At 44.1% G+C, this 18,329-nt stretch overlaps 1 pseudogene; it reads left to right on the top strand.

Annotated features, from left to right (window-relative positions):
• Window positions 1-223: 223 nt before the first annotated feature.
• LOC138775301 (cytochrome P450 2F2-like) lies at window positions 224-12,672 on the top strand (annotated as a pseudogene).
• The last annotated feature ends 5,657 nt before the right edge of the window (window positions 12,673-18,329 follow it).

The raw sequence follows: 18,329 nt of genomic DNA, 5'->3' as shown, positions 1-18,329 counted from the left end.
TTGGGGACATTGGGGATGGCCAAATTGTGTGTGTTAATTACTGTATGTGTCAAATTTCTGAGTGTGGTAACCCAGAAGGAACTAACATGCACCAATAATAAGGTAGTATGTTCATAGCTATAAAAATGTATTTAAAATGCGGAAGTCTACTCAATGGAGCGTGTTAGGGAGCTCCGTCCACATAATAAATTGTCATGTTGAATGAATTTTTTGTCTTCTCTCCTAGTTGTCAAAAAACTATGGTGACATATTTACAGTGTATGAAGGGAACCAACCGGTTATCGTGTTATGTGGTTTTAAAGCCATCAAAGAGACATTGATTGACAAAGCAGAAGCAGTGGCCGAGCCTATTATCCTTCATTCTTTGACTTTACCAAAGGAGATGGTGAGTACAGAGCCAGGTATAGGTCTCGTTTCTTTCATCCTCGTGTATTACAAACCCTGTTCCAATTTTAAAAAATGGGGCCGCCATGTAAAATGTAAATAAAAGCACAATGTAATGATTTGCAAATCGTTTAGGCTTGGTTCACACTGGGTTTTTTTATCCATGTCACTGTTTACTTTTCAGTAAGTTGAAAGGGACAGGTTTCGCTGCCTTGCTCTGTGGTAAGTCTGTCCTTAAGATGGCCAACATGGAGGAGCATGTAACCATGCCCGCCCCCAGTGTCCACCTCTGAGCCTGTATATTCCTATGGAAGACAGTGGGGCGCGGTGCATGGTCACATGCTCCTCCATGTCAGCCATCTTATGGACAGAATCCATACAGAGCAGGACAGCACAGCCTGGAGGAAATGGCTTCTGCAATGGCTCACAGCAGCATCCACTAAATCCATCCAGTATCCATTTATTTCTTTTAATGTATATGTTATATGTAAATAAGAACGCAATGTAAACCTAGCATTGGACTCTTCTGTAAAGCAATGTTTTTTTTATGGATACAGTATGTTGTTTAGCTTTGTCTTGTTGAAATTTGCAAGGCCTATAATTTGTATTTAAAGAGGTTGCCTACTTTAACCCGTTCCCGCACGAGGGCGTAACTGTACGTCCTCGCGCGGGTGGGGCAGTTCAGAGCGGTGCTGCGCGGTGACTCAGCTCTGAACCGCCGCTGTCCCAGGTGCGGCATGTAGCCCGGGACCACGGCTATTAGCAGGCACGGTCCCATCGCCGTGCCCGCTTATTAAGTCTTCAGATGCAGCTGTCAAAGTTGACAGCTGCATCTGAAGACTTACTGCAGCCGATCCCTGGTGGTCTAGTAGGGAGATCGTCCTCCCGTGATGTTGTCACGGAAGAGCGATTCCCCCTGTTTGGTGCCGTCCGGGGTCTGCGCCATAATGGTGCTGATCCTGGCTCGGCAGTCTATTGCTTTTGGCTGCAGCAGCCAAAAGCAATAGAACACTGATTTTGTCGATCTATGCTATATAACTATACAGCATAGATCTCTATGAGAGATCAGTGTGCATATACTAGAAGCTCCCCAGGGGAATAACCTAACCCTAGTATAGTATATGTGTATTATTACTAAATAATCCCTTCCCCTAATAAAGTTTGAATCACCCCTCTTTTCCCATTTTATAAATAAATAAAATAAACATGTTTGGTTTCACCGCATGCGTAATCGCCCAAAATATTAATTTATCACATTCCTGATCTCGCACGGTAAACGGCGTAAGCGCAAAGAATCCCAAAGTGCAAAATTGCGCATTTTTGGTTGCATCAAATCCAGAAAAATTGTAATAAAAAGCGATCAAAAAGTCGCATATGCGCAATCAAGGTACCGATAGAAAAAAAACATCATGGCACGAAAAATGACACCTGACACAGCCCCATAGACCAAAGGATAAAAGCGCTATAAGCCTGGGAATGGAGCAATTTTAAGGAATATATATATATTCCACACATATATTGTCAGGGGCCGGACAGCAAGACAAGACAACACAGTGAGCCCTAAGCTCAGCCCCGCCCACTGTCCTCTACCTATTTGCCACAATCCACCCTAAGATGGCGGCGAGCAACTGGGCGTCAGTCCCTGCACTGGCTAGGTGGGACACAAAGACAAGACAGACAGACAAAACACAATAAAGAATAGTCGACAGTCCGGGTCACAACAATCGGGCAGCACAGTACAAAATCACAATCCAAAAGCAAGGTCAATAAACAGGCAGTATGGTCAGGGGCAGGCAGCTAGCAGGGATGGTCAGAAACACAGGCAAAGGGATCAGCATAAACAGAGCAAGAAAACCAGAACCAGGCAGAGACAAGCTCAATATCCAGCAGTGAGAGCAGGCTGGCAGACACTATATAGGAGACCAGAGGTCCAGTGCAGGAGCTGATTGGACCAGACCCCTAATCTCCTCAGAACACCTGGGGCAAGAGCAACCTGACCAGACAAGTTAACCAGCATCAGAGTTAACTCCGGAGTGGCCAGGAGTATCTCAGGCAAAGCGGGTGTGGCTGAACAAACACAGAAGGAAATAGGCCAGTGTTCAGACAAGCCCAGGACACCGCAAAAACATACAAAAACACTGAATATCAGCGCCATCTCAGGCGCGCAGCACGAGCCAAGGGGCGCACGGAGTTCGGCACAGGCACATTCATGACATATATATGTTAAGAATGGTTTGAATTTTTTACAGGCCATCAGATAAAAGAAAAGTTATGTAAGTTGCATATCGTTTTAATTGTATTGACTTGAGGAACATGTATAACATGTCAGTTTTTCCATAGGACACACAGCGTAAAAACAAAGCCCCCCCCAAAGAAAAAGAACTGCATTTCACCGTGCATATAATTTTTTCTGGTTTCGCAGCATATTTTATGCAAAAATTCATGTCATTGCAAAGTACAATTAGTGACGCAAAAAATAAGTGTGGGTCTGTAGGTGTAAAAATGCAACTGCTATGGCTTTTTAAGCAGAAGGAGAAAAAACAAAAACGCAAAAACTGAAAATTAGCCCGGTCCAGAAGGGGTTAAATAATCCCTTTTTGTTAAAAGGTTCCCCCATTAAGCTATTCTTAGCACCACCACAGGAATATTTAAGTAATACACTGCACCTGTATAATGCTCTGATATGATGGGCCTTCCAATGGAAGAAACACTATGGGGGAGATTTATCAAAGGTGTGTAAAGTAGAACTGGCTCAGTTACCCCTAGCAACCAATCAGATTCCACCTTTCATTTTCCGAATAATCTGTGAGGAATGAAAAGTGAAATCTGATTGGTTGCTAGGGGCAACTGAGCCAGTTCTACTTTACACCCCATTGATAAATCTCCCGCCATGACTTATAGATGAGGTACTATGTGAAAGAGCCATAGAATTGCCTAATGATTCCCATATACTTATTAAGACTTTTCATGCCATGTATTTTATCAGTGTGTCATGTCATGTCAGTGTTGGACATGGATTAGCCCTATACAATATTGACCGGCCCCATTTCTACAGAGAAACAGGTGGCGTCTGTGTGGAGAAATCAGTGTACAATTCCGTCATATGAACAGTGCCCAATTGGTTATTTCCTTATAGCTTCTTAGTTATCTGATTTGTTGTATGGAACAGACTTTGCCTTTAGTAATGGCGAAAAATGGAAGGAGCTGAGGCGATTTGCCGTGCACACATTGGGCAGTTTTGGAGTTGGAAAACATAGCTTTGAGGAGCGGATACAGCAAGAAGCCCTGTATCTGACCGATGTGCTGAGAAAAACAAATGGTAATGTTTAATAAGAATAATAGACTTAGTTAATTTATAATAACATTCAATAGATCTTTATGTAAACCATACCCTCTGGGGAGCCTTCTTTTGCTGCCCCATACCCTATTCTGTCATACGGTGTACACATACACTCCAAAGGAAGGACTTTGCCCCTCTGCCATTTTGTCTCAAACCCCCTACTAATAGTCTGTAAGCTGATGCATGCGAGCAGGGCTCTCACTCCTCATGTATGGATAATTATATGTATTCCTCGGCAATGTCTGATTTATGTCCATGTATGTACCCCCAGAATTGTAAAGTGCTGTGGAATCTGTTGGTGCTATATAAATAAAAAAAAATAAAAAAAGCTCAAACCATAAGGGTATACAAATCAACTTATCCATTCTGGACGTAAAATTGGACTTCAACACTAAAGGCCCTATTACACGAAGCAATTAGCAGTAGACCACCGCTGTCTCCTATTGGCTGCCCAGATGATCAGACGGTCACCTGGGCAGCTCCCCGCGTCCCGACGAGGTGCAAATGAGGGCCTATTGAACAAATCTAGGGTTGTCATTGGTCGACAATGGCATAGTGAGCTGTGAGAATCGGATCTTGGCGATTGGTGTGCCCAAGTGCAGAGCATTCCTCAGACAGCCAATGGCTCATTAATAGTCAGCAATAGAGTTTGGATGTGCATTTCTGTGCCTGGTGCTTATACTCGATACTGGATAGATGTTGAGGAGTGAGGTAACAGTGTAGCTATTGATTTACTATTTTTATTTGTTGTTTTAGGATTCCCAGTAGATCCCAATCATCATATACTACGTGCTATGTCCAATATCATTTGCTCTGTGGTGTTTGGTAACCGGTTTGAATATGATGATGAACATTTCCAAAAACTGGTGATATGTATTCAAAACAACGTTCGTATCATGAGCAGCCGCTGGGGATTGGTGAGTATAACCTTGGATTTCAGGACAGGAAATTTCACGTGCTTAACATTACAAATTTAGGTATCTTGCGCTTGGCATAACCATGTGCATGGTTTTACTCGATAAAACTTAAAGTTTCTGCCCAGGTTCTGCCCAATGACCCTGCTGATATGCCCCAGAAGTTCTTTACCTGATGACTGCAGGGCTGTCAATCATTCTCCTCTTCTCCCCCACATTCTGTCGATAGCCCTTACGCTAACCAGGGGTTTTGGAGCATTTGGGGCGTCACCCGATGGCCCAGACCACCAGCTCGGCCCGCCCAGCCCAGCCCGCCCCTTCCCATGCCACTCTATGCTTACATGATTATGCATAGTGTACGGCTCGGAGCAAGCCCCCTCGGCCCACCCAGCTCACCCCTCCTGGGCTACCCAGCCTGTCCCCTCCCGTGCTGCTAACTATGCATATATAAATATGCATAGTGGGTGGCCCCGGAGCTACCCCCCTTGGCCCGCGCCCTCCTGTGCTGTCCACTATGCGTATTCATAGGCATAGTGGCAGGTACACTTTATTGACAGGTACACTTTAAAGCAAATGTACCAGTGATACATCACTTTTTTTGTTTTCACCAAGAATAGAACGGTGAGACACGGGGATGCCGATGCGTGGTCCTTTTTTGAACTGCAGCCCGGTTCCCTTCATGAGGCCAGTCTATTACTGAGCACTGGCCCGGCCTGAAGCACGGGAGGCCTGGCCTTCAGTGCTTCAGGGAAGGCTGGTGCTTGGTAATCGGTAATAGACCGGTGCCTTGCATGGGAAGTGTGCCTTAGTTCAAAAAAAGAACAGCGGCAGCGGCATCCCTGCACTGACGCTGGTCTATTCATGGCAAAGACAGAAAAGCGATGTACCGCTTTTCTGTTACAGCGATGTAACAGTCACATGGTCCGCTTTATCCAGTGGTTTACACTGATCTATGGAATTAGTGTGCCTGGTGACTGATGGCCACAGAAGTGACCCCCCTCTGCTAGTGATTGGCTGAGCATTCACTTTCAAGAAGAGATCAGGAAGTTCTGAGCAGTGGGGACCAGACGCTGTTGGAATGGCACTGGCAGAGTTTGACATCAGGTGAATATGTTTTTTTTATATATATATTTTTTTAACTTTTACCAAAGCCTGGCCACTGTAAAAACATAAAAAATTTTCTGGACAACCTGTCAGCCGACCTCAGCTGCCTGGAGACAAAATATTTTTTCCTGGGGATCAGAACGCAACTGAAGCCTTCTGCTCCTTTGCACTTAGTTTCTATCATTCAATGTCTTGGATGTATCCCTTGTAGGGTCAGGTCTACGTCCAATGTCCAATATCCAAGTCCTAAAGCTTGTTGTTTATAGAGGCATTTTGGGAAGCTCTAAATGATATGTTTGTAGTTAGTTGTAGTATAAGATAAATAATAATAATAATAATAAAAAGATGTCTTACTTCATTTCCATTATCATTGAATTCATCATTGTTCTTTTTTTTCTTTCTTTAGCTATACAACACTTTTCCAAACGTCATAAGACACTTACCTGGATCTCACCGTAAGATGATGGAAAACTTTGCTTTCATAGAAGACTTCATCAAGAAGAAGATGGAGAATAACATGAAGACTTTGGACAGTAATAACCCAAGGGATTTTATAGACTGTTTCCTGATCAAAATGGAGAAGGTAAAAAAAAAAAAAACTAATGATGAGCGAATCTTTTGAATCTTTTCGATTTTCAAAAGTGGTGCATTATACTCGGAGGTTACCTAGGACTATCTCCAATGCCTTACAGGCTGCTAAATGCCAATACAGCATTAGGGTGCCTTCATACCTACCGTATCGCAGTAGAAAATCCGCTGCGGATCCGCAGCAGATCCGCAGCAGATCTAAATAAATGAATGAACACAGCATTAAATACGCACTGTCAAATCCGCTGCGGATCCGCAGCAGATTTGTAAGTGCGGATTTAGTGCGGTGTTCATTCATTTAGTTAAATCCGCTGCGGATCTGCTGCGGATCCGCAGCGGATTTTCTACTGCGATACGGTAGGTGTGAAGGCACCCTTAGTGAAGTCCCACTACAGCAACACTGTCAGGTAACTTTAAAGGGCCTGGCCAATGTTGTAAGCTTTATTTTTAGCTGTCCAACAAATCAACATATATTGGTAAATAAAGTCATTTTACTACCTGTAATGCTGGAGTCGTGGATCTGCTGTATCTCCGCTAGCGATGGCGTAAGCCGCACCAGGGAGCAGAGTCCAAGGGGCCGCTGGTCTTCATCAGTGCCCACCGCAAGAAGGGATAACCTTGCTGCGGCAGCGGACCCCAAGGTCACTACCCCTGGCTTGGCTTGCTAGTGGCAGTAGGCGAGGTGCAGCAGAAATCATGTGCAGGAATCATGGACAGAAATCATGGGCAGGAATCACGAGCAAGAATCACGGGCAGGAATCACGGGCAAGAATCATGGGCAGGAATCACGGGCAAGAATCATGGGCAGGAATCACGAGCAGGAATCACAAGAGAGCTGGGACCACATGTTAGGAAGCCTGCAGAGGCTCCAACAGGGAATGACATGGCAGGTGCAACTTTATAGGGAAGGTGATTAATTGCACAACCAATTAGGAATTTACTGTCCCTTTAATTCACCGAGAGCCGATGCACTCGCGCCCTAGAAGGCAGAGAAGCGCACACTAACAAAGAGGAGAAAGGGCAGGAGAGCAGAAATGTAAGGTGCCCTGTGGGCCGAAGAAACAGCGTGGGCTCCGGTGTCCGTTGGAACCAGAGTGTGGGGGAAAGCGGAGTGGTGGTGGCCTGGAGCATGGGACGCCGTTGCGTCTGTGACACTACCTTTCTAGGCTCCTGAATGCTTCCCTTCTGCTTTTTTTTTTTTTTTTTTTTTTAAATGCAAACTGTCTGCACAGTTGTCTGGTTTACATCCTTTAATAAACTTCTTGTTCCTCTGGACAGGACACTCTAGCCAGGAATTTAGCCAATTCTGTCTCCCTCTCACTGGGAAGGGTTATAGTATATAGGGAAGGAAACAGAGTTGGCTGAATTCCTGACTTAGAGGAGAAGTATGGCGAAATTTTTTATTAAAGTATTGTATTGCCCCCCAAAAGTTATACAGATTACCAATATACACTTATTACGGGAAATGCTTATAAAGCGCTTTTTTCCCTGCACGTACTACTGCATCAAGGCTTCACTTCCTGGATAAAATGGTGATGTCACTTCCTGGATAACATGGTGATGTCACGACCCAACTCCCAGAGCTGTGCGGGCTGTGGCTGCTGGAGAGGATGATGGCAGAGGGATGCTCAGTGTCCTTCCAGTGCCCTGTGTCCCTCAGTGTCCCCCTGCCATCATGCTCTCCAGCAGCCACAGCCCGCACACTTGTTGCCAATAGGTTTCATTGTCAGAAAGAAATCTTTACTAAAATTTGCCACAACAAAGTTTTCATCTAGAGGATAGGTTTAACTGTACAGTACATTCAATCATCTGCATCATGTCTTCAAACACAGGAAAAGAAGAATGAAGGAACATTCTACAATCCCAATACTTTAGTGATGTGCGCTTTAGTCTTGTTCACTGGTGGAACGGAAACTGTGAGCCCCACTTTGAGATATACATTACTACTTCTCATGAAACATCCGAGTGTAGCAGGTAAGTAAATACATTCGGACAGATATGTAAAAGCATGTGCAATGATATATACATTTTGTTTTCCTTTTCTCAGAGAAGGTCTACAGCGAAATAGACAATGTAATTGGCCGACGTCCACCAAATTATGAGGACAGACACAACATGCCTTACACAGAAGCTTTCATATTTGAGGTCCAGCGATATGCTGATGTGACACCCCTGTCTCTTCCCCATGAATTAACCGCAGATACTCAGATTCGCAATTATACATTTAAGAAGGTAAATATCAATTTAAGTTAAATAGACAAAAAATTCAAAAAACAATCTACTGATTGTATTGATTATTATCCTAACCACAGGGAACAGTTTTCATCCCATTACTCACTGGTGTGCACAATGACAAGACACAGTTCAGTAATCCTGAGAATTTTGACCCCCAAAACTTTTTGGATGAAAATGGGAAAGTTATAAAGAAAGAGGCCCTGATGCCATTTTCTGCAGGTGAGGATCAGCTGAATTGGGTGATTTTTTGGTGGGTTCTTTGAGAGCACTACTTGCTCTTTCACATTGACATATTGGCATTTGGGATTGGTGGTAAGCTAGCGTGCATCTATTTCAACACTTGCCTTTGGACTCCTATCCACAGTGCTCTTGGACCCTACTTTCTTTGGTATGTCACAGGGACTTGTCAAAAGTTTTGATCAGTCAGGTTGCCATTGCTGGGACCCCTCCCGATCAGGAGAATGAGCTGTTAATCATCTCCTTCAGTGGCCTCATAGTGGATAATGGAGCCAGTGGTGGGAGATCGCTGTGAGCACGTGAGTGGAATGCACCGCTGCATGCTACTTTAGACTTGTTCTCCAGGACTTCTATAAGCCACTGCTCGATTGCTCATACAACTCAATGTAATACATAACAATACAGTATTACACTGATCCATCAGATCAGCACTCAATAGATCAGTCGTGGCAGCTATTTCGCAGGAAGCCAATCTGTCCTCCTACTACACTCATTGATACTGTTTAAACACTTATTAGCCAGGGAATCACTCCGTGCCCAAACACTTGGTATGGAGCGGGCCTGGTTTCCAAACCCACTTCACACACTCTTAACAGCACCATGACATGCCAGCATCTTATGGGTTAAGAGTGGAGATGAGGGAACTGAACTTTACGACCTAAGATTCATTACAAACTTTGCAAAAAGTTTCATTTGTTACAGAACCAAACTTTTCTGAAGTTCACATGAAAAGAAAAAAAAAAGGAAACACAACGGCCCTGCATGTGCAGACTCATGAACCCTGTGAGATGTATGTTTAGGCTATGTTCACACTGCGTACGATTCCGGCCGCATTTCGTACACCGCCGTACATGTGCGGCTGAAACTACGGGCGTGGGAAAGATCGACATGCGGACGGATGTGTATGAACCGCGAACATACGCCCGCAGTACAGTTATGCTTCCCTAGCTTGTTTCGAAGTGATCTGAAACAGGTCATTTACTTGGAAATCTTCGCCCAGCCCAATAAAACTCACAGAACCTTTTGGATCGAAAAATCAAGTTCAATTTGGCTGAAATCAGTACTTCGTACGGGACCGCATTAAAATCCACGGCCGTGAGTTGGAACATTTCCGTCCTCAAACAATGGTCTTGTTGATTTTTCACGGCGCCGCATACGATCTGGCCGTAAGCCGTAGTGTGCATTGTGCGGCCGTATATCGTATACTTTCAAGCAAACGCATCAACCTCAAAACTACGTGCGTATATTCGCTATTCGCACTACGGCCGGGAAGATACATAGTGTGAACATAGCCTGAGGTTGTACATGTGCACAGAATCCTGGTTAGGTCGTAGGTATTAGGCACAACTCTATTGTGGGCTTGTAGGTGTATGAGGAGGCTTCTGCCATCCACCTTCCGATTTCCCTGGCAGTGCAATGGTGCAACGTGTTTCAAGTGTTAACCATCCTCATCATCAGGCCTGAATAACTGTTGAAATGCATATCTGGTCGACAATAATTTTGGGAATCTCCACCTCTTGAAGTGGAATGACTGTGCTATGTTCAAAGTGCCAAGGAATCCACCTGAGTTTGGAGTGCCAAGCAATCCACCACTGTTGTAAGATTATCTGGATTTTTCCGAACCCAGTTCTCCTGGTGCTCCCCTGTGTTCTCCTAATGGACCCCCACTGATTGCAGCCGCCTCCACTTCTGAGACAAACTCATCCCAGGAGTGAAAGGCTTCTTAGCCAGTCACGTGTCAGTCAGTGATTGTGTGTGCAGGCTATCCTATTGTACTGCCATTATGTTAAAATATGAGAATACACCTATGAATCACTCCCTTCTATGAATGGTGGTTATCTGATTGATATTGGTCTGGTTAATCCCCTGTTGATCAGTGGCTATTGCTGTGGAAATCTGTGGGCAGCTCTACAAGTGTTACACGGCACCTATTAAAATAATTGTGTGGTGAGCCCCCGGTGTGGTGGTATATCGGAGGATCACCCGATCACTTGCTAGGTGGTCGGGTGTGACTCCTCGCCGGAGGTGGTTGGCCGAGATACAGCAGGACCTTGGAATGTTATCACGTGATGCCAGTGCTAGTGAGGCACACAGGTGTGATGGCACGCCTGCTTTTATTTTTGAAGACTGGTTGTACCCTTTTCCCCTGTGTTCAGTGTCCTGCCGGGTTGCTACTGGGTCCCTTGGGTTAGAGTTTTCACGGATGGCAAGAGTGGTTTAGTGACCCGCCACCCACGGAAAGGGAAGTGTCCCAAGGTTGTGGTGTGTGCTGTCTCGGTGGATAGTGAGAGTCTTTTTAACGTACGGAAGACTGGTTTACTAGTTGCAAATGTGCAGAAGGGCATACAGAATCAACAGTATGAGGTTTCTCTGGATAAAGCACTTGATAACACACTTGACAATAGTTCTGAATAAATAGTTGACAATACAGCAACCTGATCCGTGGTAGAAGTGCAGTGTAGGATATAGTGGTGCTGACGAAGAAACAGAGTAGTAAAGAGGAGGTTGCCGTGAGAGTCCCAACCCATGTAGTACTGTGCTCTGCTGGGATGTTGGAAGATGAGGTAGAATACTAAGAAAAAGAGGAAGAACACCACCTGTGCCTGTGTATTGACTTTGAGTTAGTCTTCACACCACCTTAGGCCCATTAGACTCGGCTAAACCTTCCTAAAGGGTGACACAGGCCCCAGACCTTGTTACCTGGGATGAGCGGAATGCTGAGACCCTGCTGACACCCGCGCTGCGAGAAAGAGTTCATAGGCTTATTGCAACTTTCCTCTATCTAGATCAGTTCCTAGCTTTTTGGCTTTAGTGGATACTGTCCTGCTCTCTTACTTCTTCTAGTCCACAGCGTGGGTTGAGGTTGTCTTGGGCTTGTCCTTTCCTAAGAGGGGGTTAACAGTGCATAGTGCTGTGTAGCGTTACTTGTAAGAAGGTTGTTAGAGGTGAACTGTCTTGAGTCCTTTCCATACGGGGCTCTAGCTAAGACTGACTTACTCTTCCTGTGTTCCGCGTGACTCACTTCCTCCTGCGTAACTAACGTGCGCTGTGAATGGGTGCAGGGTGCAACAGAAGAAATAAGAGGAAAGCTTATAGGAGAGAAGAAAACAATAATCCTACCGGTCTACAGATTTAGGTGGCACATAGAGGCACAATAACCCTTTATATCCTTCAACTATGCGGCTTCCAAATACACATATACAATACAGCGACATCTAGGGGTGAACTTTAGTACTACTTTCATCACCACACAAGTACAATAAGTACAGACTTTTGCGAAGAGTGTATAAAACTGTAACACCTGTGGTAGGACACCACAATTGCATATATAATACAATACAGAAAATATCACTATTGTACATGTCTGTCTATACATTTACTGTCATGTTTTTCAGGTAGGAGAATATGCCCGGGCAAGAACTTGGCAGTTGTGGAGATCTTTATTTTTATTACCACGTTATTGCAGAACTTCATGATCAAGTCACCGGTGCCCCCCGAGAAGATCTCAGTCGTTCCCGTAGGTACCGGGCTTGGACATATCCCCCCCAGCTATGAGATATGCTTCTTACCGCGTCTGTGATCTGAAAAATAGCATACCATAACATGTATTCATATGAGAGATTGTGTCCTTAGGAAAATGTTCATGAGTGCAGGGAGCAATTTAGAGCGCAGTATTAGGCTATGTTCACACGGCGTATGGGACCGGCTGTTCTGTGAACCGGCCAGGTCACAGAACGGCTGGTCTCTGCCCGGATCATCCCGGCTGGTACTTAAGTACCGGCCGGATGATCTTTCCGTCCGCAGAGCTCTGATGCGGGCGCGTCAGCGCGCGCCCGCATCAGGGCTTCCAATAGCACACAGTGAAGCGAGTGGCCGGAGCCGCTCGCTTCACTGAGTGAACTGACAGGGTTTCCTACGGCCGCAAACTGACCATGTCAGTTCTTTGCTGGCACCACATGGGATCCCGGCCGGAGCGTATATGATGTGTATACGCTCCGGCCGGGATCTAATTGAAAATAAGGCATTGTTCCACCCCGCTAAAAGTACGGCCTTTGTTGCCAATGGCAACAATGGCTGTACTTGTATGTAGTGTGAACATAGCCTTATAGTTATTATACAATTACTTTTCTTATAATGTAAATTCTGTGGCAATGTATGAGGTAAAAGGTGTTGTATGAATTAGCAGGAGCCATTTTATTTAAAGACACAGCGTCACTTGGCTGTTCTTAGTATTTGTACCATGTTTGGTGGGATGTAGTAAAGGAATAATAATAACCCTTATTATTGGACAGTATCCTGAATGGATTACATGGGGTTTAGATTTAGTACTAATATGCTGTCAGGTGCTCGGGCAGGCCTAAACTCTCAAATGGGCTAGATCCACTGCGGCTAGGGAAGCTTTAAAGTTTTACGTCTAAAATGATTGGTTCCTATCAATAGCGTGAATACAAGATTCAAGATTCTTGGGTGTATTCACTCCATTATTATTCTTGTGCTTTTATTATTTAAGACTATTTTCCGTATTTTCCGGTGTATAAGATGACTGAGCATATAAGACGACCCCTGAGTTTTAAGAAGATTTTCAGGGGATTAAAAGTCGTCTTATACACTGGAAAATTTTAACCCCTGCCTGACCGCAGCAGGGCTTACCAGCTGCAGCCAGTCAGCCACTTCTAAATTATAATCTATACCGACTATAATTTAGAGGTGGGTGACTAGCTGCAGCTGGGGAGGGGTTAACCCAAGTAGGAGGCATGTAACTGAGCTGCAACACCATACGCTAATTGATCACAAAGAGTGGTGCAGTTTCTGGTAGAAAGTCTGGATAATCCCTTTAAGTATGAAGTCAGGCCCCAGGTTATTCTAGTCTCCATCCTCCATATGACATATAGCGGAATACAGTCATATTGTTCCCATTTATTTCAGAATCAGTGGTTTCTGGTACATTGTAAATATACAAAGCTTCCTCATGTGCCCACTAAACTGTATAAAAGAGATGGTGGTTGCTGTAAGAATTAGGACCAAGACCATTTGTTTGTATAAGTCCAGATGTATAAGGTCCCTGTTTAAAATGCCAAGATTTTTATTATGTTATATTATTTTGCTATGATATAAGTTGCATAAATTAAGTGCATCATGTTAGAATTGGTATTATAAAAATATTCAAGTTTTTTTTTTTACCATATCTTTATGATATTGTAACCGAATGTTTCACAATCTCAACATAAAATACTTTGCTTTCTGTTTTAATTGTGTCATATTTATTTTATACTTATTTAACCAAGACTTTTGGACAGAGGAGAACCAAACAGATGGGGTAGGTATACCTTTAGCAGGCCAGAAAGATAACACAAACATTGGTCCCACAAGTTAAAATGAAACATGCCTGGGGGGGAACCCCCCCCCCTCCCCTCCATCAATCCCACTTCCACCAAAAGGCTATGGGCCACATGTATCATCCGGCGAATGGATGATTTTCGGCGGAAAGTGCCGATTTGCGTCTTTTTTAAAGCAAAAATGGCGGATTTGCGAATAAAATATTCGCAAATCGGCACTTTCCGCCGAGTACGCCAGGGGGCGGAAAGGGGCGTAAAAGGGGCGGAGGAGTGGGCGGAACGGAGGGCGCGGACTCAGAGTCCGCGCGATTTATCATCCGTTCCGCCAAAATGTACGCCGAAAACCTACTCCAGTCCTCAGCTGGCGTAGGTTTTCGGCGGTGCGACAACGGCAGGACGCACGGGATTTATGTAGAGGGCAGCTCCGCCTCTACATAAATCTCCGTAGCGCCGGAAGCTGCGGGGGCATTTTTACGTCCGGCGTAAAAAAACGCCGGACTTAATAAATGCCTCCCTATGTGTACACATTGTTTTTTCAGCTCCTTTAAAATGACGTCCGTCATTTTGAGTCTAAAATAACAGACGTCTTGCCTTCCATTAGTGCAATGAATGGTGTTTGTACAATATTCTAGTTTGTGGTTACTAATTGGCCTTTGGATGTGGCTTAATTGAAAAGTCCATTTAATTTACTAGTAAAACGAAATGAACGGTGAAAAGAGAAAATCTGTGTGTGAAGAACTAATAAAAAACCTCCGCTGTTTGCAAAGATGTCCGAAAATAATGAACATGATCTTTATTTTGACGTCTGCGGTAAAAACGTCCGTTATTCAATACAATGTGTTCATTGGATGTCCGTCTTTTCATTGACTGAAATGTAATGCATTGCAGTCAGTTAAATCACGACAATATCGGACATTTTTTTAAAATAGCAAAAGCGGACGCCTATTCTCTATTTTTGACGTTGTGTGAACATAGCCAAACATATAAACCTGAGTAAGTGTGGTGTCCCACTAGGGGTGTTACTATTGCATACACCCTTCGCAAAGTCTGTACTTTTTGTGGTCTCATTATAGTAAAAGTAGTATTAAGAGTTGACCACTAGATGTCGCTGTATTATGTATTAGTGTGTGGAAGCTGCACAGCTGAAGGATCGCAAAGGGTTATTGTGTTTGTAAGCACCAGAATCTGTAGACCAGTAGGATTTCTGGTTTCTTCTCTCCTATCACCTCTCCTCTCTGATCTTCTGTTGCACTCTTTTCACCCAATTACAGTGCACCCTACACGCTGTAGAGGAAGTTAGCCCCATGGGTGGAGGAGGAGCAAGAGCTTCCCGTTCGGGATGGTGTGGAGAAAGGACGCAAGCTAGATAGCTCTCCACAGCAGTCTTGACCGGGCCCGGCCCTCTGCCAGGTCCCCAAAGTTCAGTCCTTAGCCAGTACCCCGCATGAGTGGGAGGCAGGAGAGCACACTGTTACCAACCTTCTCACAAGTACCCTCACAAAGCACTATGCAGTGTTAAACCTCTTAGGAGAGGACTAGCCAGAGACAACCTCAACCCACGCCGTGGATTAGAAGAAGTCACAGAGCAGGACAGTATCCACTATAGAGCCATAAAGCCAGGAACTGATCCAGGTGGAACAAAGTTGAAGTAAGCCTATTAACTTCACCTCGCAGTGCGGGTGTCAGCAGGGAACCCTCAGCATTTCCGCTCAACCCAGGTAACAAGGTCCTGGGGCCTGTGTCACCCATTAGTACAGTTCAGCTAAAGCTAGTGGGCATAAGGTTGTGTGAAGACTAAAACAAGGGTCAATACACAGGCACAGGTGTTCTTCTTCTTCTACAAGTATTCTACTTTATCCTTCAACATCCCGTCAGAGCACACTACTACATGGGTTGAGCCTCTCACGGCATCCTCTTCTCTGCTACTCTACCTCAACACAACTTACCGACACAACTATCTCCTGCTCAGCACTTATCCTACAGATCTGGTTGTCTTACATTTAAGTCATTATTGGAACTTTGGTCAAGTGTATATCAACAATCTTCTGTATTACTTGCTGCACATTTACAAGTAGTAAACCAACTCAATCTTATCTTGAGAGTCCGTGATCATTTGTCACCACCTACACCGCAACCCTTGGGACACTTCCCCTTTCTGTGGGTGGCGGGTCCTACTATCCGGGAGGGTCACTAGACCGCTCTGGATACCTCTGACATTATCCCAAGGGACCCGGGTAGCAGCCCGGCAGGACACTGACCACAGGGGAAAAGGGTACAACCGGCCTTACACACTAAAAACAGGCGTGCCATCACACCTGTATGCCCACCAGGCACTGGCATCACCTGACAATGTAATAAGGTCTGGCTGTATCTCGGCCATCGACCACTGGAGTGGTGTCAGACCACAACACCTTGCAAGTGACTGGACGTCCCTCCGATATAAACCCTCTGAGGGTACATCACATAAAATCCCAACAAGAAGCACAAATGCACCTAACAGAGGAAGAGTGGATAAAACACATCCATATCGGGAAAAAGAGCAAGAGAAGCAGAGGGGAAAAGAGAAGGAGGTGGGAGGAAGGAGGAAAAAGAGGAAAAAGATTTCTTTGTTATACGGACCACGACTAGTAAAAACTTCTAGTGATTTTATTTTTGGCGCATCATGTAGCCCCAATAGCACAAGGCTCACATTTATGTGGTAGTAACATAGGGGGACTACTTATGTAATAATCAGCTATGTGGCATAGCTTTATGGTCATTATATTATGAATGGGCCTATTGTTTATATTATTGCATTATATGATTGCATAAACAATGAGCACAAGCTTTTACCATTCATTGCACTGCCATAACAATAAATGGCTTATGTTCCCACAGCGTTTTTTCTTTTCCGTTTATAATTTTTAAAATGACGCCCGTCATTTTGAGTCCAAAATTACGTCCGTTATTTTGAGTATTGGCCGCACGTCAGTGCAATAATAGCAGCTTGTACATTATTCTAGTTCAGGTGGACTAATTGGCCTTTGGATGTGTCTTTAATTAAAAGTCCATTGAATTTAATAGTAAAAACTGTGAAAAAAAAGAGAATCTGTGTGTGAACAACTAAAAAAATAACGATCGCTGTTTGCAAAAGACGTCCAAAAATAATTGTCAGGATTATTATTTTGACCTCCGCGCAGATAACATTTGCCATTTTATACACTGTGCGCATTGGACGTCCGTAATCCTATTGACTTCAATGTATTGCAATCAGTTAAATCGCGGACATCTTTTTAAATAGAAAAAGTGGACATCTTTTCTCTTTTTTTTGACGTTGTGTGAACATAGCCAATAAATGAATAGATTTCTTATGGCATGCTACATTGTGTTATGCTACATTGACTTTTAGACTATATGTACACACAGTATTTTTGCTCAATATTTTGGTCAGTATTTTGCCACCAAAACCAGGAGTGGATGAAAACACAGAAAGGATCTGTTCCACACAATGTTGAAATTGAGTGGATGGCCGCCATTGTTATTTGCCATTAAATTGCAGCCATTGCACTTAATTTCAATATTGTGTGAACATAGCCTTTCTGTGTTTTCAATCCACTCCCCGTTTTGGTTGCAAAATACTGACAAAATACTGTCTGTAAACATAGCCTTAGACTAAGGTAGCGATGTTCCTGTGTCAAGTTTTTGATTTGGCTGACTATTGCCCAGCACTTTTGCCATCCCTCTCAGCAGTGGCTTAAGCTTAGAGGGAACATTGTTCTTACTAGATGTTCACACTTCTCCGGTCAGGACCAGATTACAACTAACTAGTTTAGACTGATTTCAGCCATTTGGGGGAGAGAGTTGGGCTTGGATTTGCAGTGATCAGTTCTAACCAGGGGAAGAGCAAACTCCTCTCTCTGAACTCTCTTATAGCAGAAGCAAGGTCATGTGACCAAAGCTTAATACATCCTTAACACATGTAACACATGCAGTCCACCATAAAAAACTATTTTTACACCTTGCACATTCTTAATATTTAGAAATGACGGGTTATACATGTTATAAACATAATACTCAGATACAGACTTATTGAGAGCTAGTAAATAAAAGCTGAGCTACGATTTATAGTAGCTTGGACAAGGATACCAGGAACGGCAAAGTCAACCAAATAGTAAATCTCACAATTTATTTAGTTAAACTCCAGGACATTTC

Source organism: Dendropsophus ebraccatus, unplaced genomic scaffold, assembly GCF_027789765.1.
Source record: "Dendropsophus ebraccatus isolate aDenEbr1 unplaced genomic scaffold, aDenEbr1.pat pat_scaffold_1497_ctg1, whole genome shotgun sequence".
NCBI lineage: Eukaryota > Metazoa > Chordata > Amphibia > Anura > Hylidae > Dendropsophus > Dendropsophus ebraccatus.
This window is presented reverse-complemented; position numbering and strand designations above follow the sequence as displayed.